The sequence below is a fragment of the Tiliqua scincoides genome, chromosome 7, assembly GCF_035046505.1.
Source record: "Tiliqua scincoides isolate rTilSci1 chromosome 7, rTilSci1.hap2, whole genome shotgun sequence".
Classification (NCBI taxonomy): Eukaryota; Metazoa; Chordata; class Lepidosauria; order Squamata; family Scincidae; genus Tiliqua; species Tiliqua scincoides.
Genome location: NC_089827.1, coordinates 16353899 through 16359605, shown reverse-complemented (window position 1 = coordinate 16359605; position 5707 = coordinate 16353899). Strand labels below are relative to the sequence as shown.

Here is a 5707-nt window from a genome sequence, read left to right as displayed (position 1 = left end):
GCCACTGGAGAGTATATGTAGAAGGACATACTTTGCAGAAGTAGCAAAAGCAAATATGTGCTTCTGGGACAGACCTGAGCTTTCCTGAGGTCAGATTCCTAGCTTCCTCCCCACCTGCCCATCAAGCAGACCCAAGCAGTTTTATTTTTGGCCAGTCAACCTTTTCCACAACACTCATTCAAACCTGGTATTCCGTTAGATGGACACTGCAAAAGATTGAAGCAAAGCAAAGCTCCTGTTCTTCTGATTTTATAATAAACCAGGTAGCTGATTCATAGGGAGACTACAGACAGATATTAGGGTTAAAAAAAAAAAAAAAAAAGATTGTAAGATATACAATCAAGGAAACCATGCTTGAATCAAACAGAGAAACAATCATATATTATTTACATCAATGTTATACCTACTTTTATAATTTTTCCTGCTTATCCTCCAACAAATACCTGAAACAAGGTACTTGGAATACAACAGGGCCCTGATTTTATTCCAATAATATATATTAAAATACCCTGCAGTGAGTTCTAACACCTGCCATTCATATCCCCCCAGGTTCCTACCTCGGAGGAGATAGCCAGACACTGTCTAATCCCATTAGTTGAGCAATCCACCCAAGCCTCTCATTGTCAATGTCTGGATGGCAGACGGATTGCACTGCCTAGCTCAAGCCATTAAACCATTAAGCCATTTCTGCCCAATGTTGTATATGTGCAACAGGGATCAAATGTGTACACCTGTGGGCTGGGAAGAAATGGTTTAAGGTTGGCTTTGCAGTTCCATGTGAGGGTCCCCAGACTGCACCCATTCTCTCTCTCTCTCTCTCTCTCTCTCTCTCTCTCTCTCTCTCTCTCTCTCTTTCTGTCACACACACACACACACACACACACACACACACACACACACACGGTCAATTTTGTGATAGCAAAATTGCCAGTGGAGCCAGCTAACCTCAGACTGTTATCCCAGGTGCATGGTAGGGTTCAACAATGCAGCCAGGTCAGCATATGCTCAGCTCGAGGCATGAGTTGCAAGGGCTACCCTGGCACCTCCCTAAGACACACTACCAGCCAATCAACTGCCAGCATTTCTCCACATCTCCTCATGCATAAGGGGGATGAAGCATTTATAGCCCGCAAGGTTACTAGTAGAAGAGCACAATTCTATAAAGGAACACCTCTCCATTGCAAAGTTCTGCTTTGTCTGTATGACGTTGCTTAACTTTACAGTCTCACTTAATTTTGTTACTTGAGTTACCTCCCAAACCCTTTTTATGCACTCCTTAGGGCTGAGAAATATAGTGTTTCTACAGTTCTTTTCCTACAGTTCATCCTAGCTGCAGTCAATAAGGTAGATAGTGAAACACAATTAATCCTTGGCGCACTTGTTTATATTGATTTGAGCAACATCACCTTTGGATTCAGTTGGAAACCGTAATTAGTCACCAACTTTATCCTTAGTTTTATTTAACCTGAATTCTTGCTGGGCTGGATCCATCTCTGGCTCTAAAGGTCTCCATTAAAACAGAGGAATTGCAGATTCTCTGTTACTTTTCTTGTTCCGCAGGTGAATTTTTTTTTAATTGCTCCAATGTGAAGACAAGTTACATCTGTCTCAACAGGATGGGAAAACATCAAGGAAAACCAGACATCTTAGATTTGTGGTGGTTTATGTGACAATCTCAAAATGTGCTTTCAATTGAAATTCCCAATTGCATGTGACTACGTACAAAGTTCAGTAGGACCTTTGCTGTAAGAACTTGGACTTGACAAAATATCATTATACCTGAACTGTTGGCCCAGCTAGCTTACACAACGTGTTTCGGAAGACCTCTGTTAGGAAGGTCAATGCTTGGCTTGTGGTTATAATGGAATTATCTTTGACAAAACAATCCTACGCATGTCTACTCAGAAGCAAGCCCCATAGAATGACTTAGAGCCCAATCCTGGGCTCGACACACTGGCTTACCGCTGGTGCGCACTGTCACAAACATGCTGTAAGGCACATTTGCGAGGTCTAACGTTGGGTCAAGTCACACAAACCGCCACGCAGTGGAGAGGAAAGCAGGGCAGGGGGAGGTGGGGAGGAGGGAGGGAGTACAGGGAGGGCATTCTAGGGAGGGGGAGGAGGGGGGAGGACAGGGAGGAGGCATGACAGGTAGGTGGGAGGCGGGGAGAGGGCAGGGGGAGGCGTACCAGGGGAGGGAGAGATGCGGGATCTTGTGCGTTCGTGTGGGGCTCAGCACCTCACACCAACACTCTTACTTCACCGCCAACCTTTCTCCCCTTCTCCCAAGGTGCTGCCTACAGCTGCCATTGGCACGCAGGATGCGGCGCTAGCCATTTTCGGTGCCGCCGCAGCCGCTCAACACGAGAGCTCGGGATTGGGCTGCCACTCCTTTGACTTACTCCCAGGTCAGTGTGTACAGGACTGCAACATTAGCTAATTTTATTTTGTATACTGAAACTATGATTAATAGCAAGCCAACCATCTAATTGTTCTGACTTGCCAGCATCTTAACCAACAGCAAAATGAATAGCCACTTGAAAAGACACCCTGTAAGGAAATCAGAGATTCCAACGGACTAATGGCTCCCTTTCGTCTTGTTGGGAAAGACAAATAATGAACTCCAGGTCATACAAAATTCCTCCCTGTATATCAGGGTAAGTTATTCAAGACAGAGTCACACTTTCAAAGTAACACTGTGAGCCTCTTCTTTCAGTATATTGAAAATGATATGTGAAAGTGGAAATCTAAGTTAACTTTTTAATACCAGAATCCCAAGCATTGTGCATGCTGGATTGTCCTGCGGGCTGGATCCAGTGCCCTGCCTTTTCCCTGCTCCGAGTGAACGGTACTTATCTTTCCAAGGGGGATCCATCCTTCCCCACCACCAATCACCCCCAAAATGAGCTCCAGCCTGCCACTTCTGGGATGCCTTTCCTATTGTTCAGTGGTCTCCAGTTTAACATGCCCGATCTCATCTGATCTCGGAAGCTAAGCAGGGTCAGGCCTGGTTAGTACTTGGATGGGAGACCGCCTGGGAATACCGGGTGCTGTAGGCTTATACCATAGTCTTTCGAGACTGAAGGTTGCCAACCAGTTTGGAGACTGCTGTTCTAAAAAGTATAGGGGAGTTTTTCAAATGTTATGGCAATAGTCTTTGAGCTTCCTAAAAAAGGGAGATTTTCAAAGACCAGTGTGCATCTTTTGAGCTATTTTTAGCCCTGAGATTTTAGGAAACTGCACGGTTTGACCCTACAAAGGTGCCAAATACAATTTTGGCACTTTTTTTCTTTCGAAAGGCTTTTAAATGGTGACCCTGGTATTCACAGTGAGTTAAATCCATGGATGACAGATCCGCAGATGCAAAGGTTGCACCTATATCTTCAGATAGTGCTGGCAAAAATTTCTCCCTGAAAGCTCTGGAAGTCAGAGACAATGCTATGATTATGACTGTTCTACTTTATTATTATTATTATTTTATTTTATTTTATTTCATTCTTTTCATCTGTGCCAATAAAAATCTGATGATATGATGATATGAAGATAATGCTGAGTGAACCAAATGCTGAGTGAACTTGAGGGCAACAAGCCGAACTTGACACTAGTGACCAAAATTGTGAAAATCTTGGTATGTATGAATAATAGCATCATGTTATATATCACTGGAAAGGTAATTTAATGCGGAATGCAGTGAAATAAACTGCATTGGAATATCTTTATTCTATCAAACGTTATGGCCAATTAACCAGAAAATGAAAACACAACTGTCTTGTGGAACAAAAAGTGGATTTGCTTAACTCCAAAATGATCTATGAGACTGATTGTTCTGAGTGCCAATGAGATGTTATTATGATACTGCATGGAATTAATAACTTTTTTATTTATTTACTTAATTAAATTTGATTTTTGTCATGCAGGGGCTCTGCAAAATCTTCTTTGACCCCAGGTAGCAGATAGATGCCTTAGCTACACCACTGACTGGTGTAGCAGAGCAAGTGCATGGTGAGCTGCTGGGGGGGAGGAGGTGGTTTCCTCCCAATTTTCACTTTTTAAAAAGCCCGGGCATGATGTCACTTCCAGGGCAACATTTTGACCTTAGCCCCAGGCTACACGATCATTAGCTATACCACTGACAGGCAGCTTCCTCTATTTTCCTTGCTACTTTCAAGTTCCTACTTATATATCAGAATAATTTTGAGGCTTTGTTTTTTTTTGTTTGTTTTTGGTCTATTTCTCCTCAGAATAGCCATGCAAATTCACATAATGCCCATCAGGGAAGTGACACATGCAATAAATTTACTTCTCTTTCCCCCCAGAAATGGTTATAGTTTAATGCAATTTCTCTGCCCCATAATTCCTGCTTCTTATTGAATATTTACCATCATTTTATTCACTTCCTATTTGCAAGTTCTCAACGTTTAATTTCCTTCTGATCTTTGGTTAAGCTTTATCTTCCACTGCAATTGCCTCGTGGGATCTTCTCACCTCCTTTTGCTTTTGTCTCCCTTCCTTTTTGTGTTCACTCAATCATATTTAGCTGGTTATTCTGGCTTTCAACGTTCCAAGTGCTCATGTAGCAGATTCCCTGAAGAATTTCATGTCCTCGCATCAACACTAGACTGGCTCTTCATGTCAAATTCTTGTCACAGAGGATACCGCTGGAAGAAGGCAAGATATTGAAGGACAAGATCTTGAACAACTCAGTGCAGGGGTGAACATCAGTCTGATTTGTTACACAGTCTCCAGGTACAACTAGAGCACTCTGGAGAGTCTCGCTGCATTGGAAATGCATCTCATGCTTTTACAAACACCCACGGGCCAAAGCTTTGGGTAGGAACAGGTTTCTGGTTCCCTTTCTCCTCTTTCTGACACAGTCCTGATACAGTCCTGAAAGTAACTTTTAAAACAAGAAGGGCAGATTATGTTCCTGATCACTGGACCCGTAGAAAATAAAACAAGACTTAGGGCTCCAGCGCTGGCACTGGGTGTCATAAGGGCTGTAAAGAACACTAATGGTACCCTCTCTGTAGAGTGTGCCAGCACCGACCTAAAGCCAGTTGGCGCTGGGTCCAGCGCCAGTTAGATCCCTCCTGGAGCAAGGGAAGGGCTCTGGGCAGTGGTAAGGTCTATTGGGGCAGGGGGAGGCATTCTGGGGCAGGGAAGGGTGTGGCAGGTGAAAAACCAGGGCAGGAGGGAATGAGACCGGTGGAGCCCTGCTTCACCATATCCCAGTGGTTTTCAAACTGAGTTATCGCGACACCCAAGCCAGAGAGCCCTGGCCTCTGCCCCCTTAAGGGGGGAGGGGGGAAGGCAATGATGCAATCAGCTGGATCGTGCCACTTTGCAGGGGCGCAGGGGCTTGCTGCCACTTGCCAGAGCCTGCTGCAGCCTCCCAGTGGTGCGGGGAGCTGCTGAGGCAGGTTCTGCAGAGCTCCTCATCCTGCAGCATCTGTAAAAATTGTGAACACAAAACTGGAAGTGATCGTGACAGTGATTTTGAGGGTCTCCACAGCATGGGGAGCCCTGCTGAGGCTGTTGCAGGGGCTCCCAGCATACTTGGGGGGGGGCTGTTGCAGGCTTTGGTAAGTGGTAACAAGCTCCTGTGCCCATCCAAAGTGGTGCAATCCAGCAGATCACGTCGCTGCCTTCCTCCCAACCCCCACACACTTACTGCAGCTCAAACTCTCCCTGAGAGTTTGAGAACTGC

General features: G+C 44.9%; 1 pseudogene; it reads left to right on the top strand.

The window, feature by feature from the left end:
- The first annotated feature begins 2943 nt into the window (after positions 1-2943).
- On the top strand, positions 2944-3059 carry LOC136657692 (5S ribosomal RNA; annotated as a pseudogene).
- The last annotated feature ends 2648 nt before the right edge of the window (positions 3060-5707 follow it).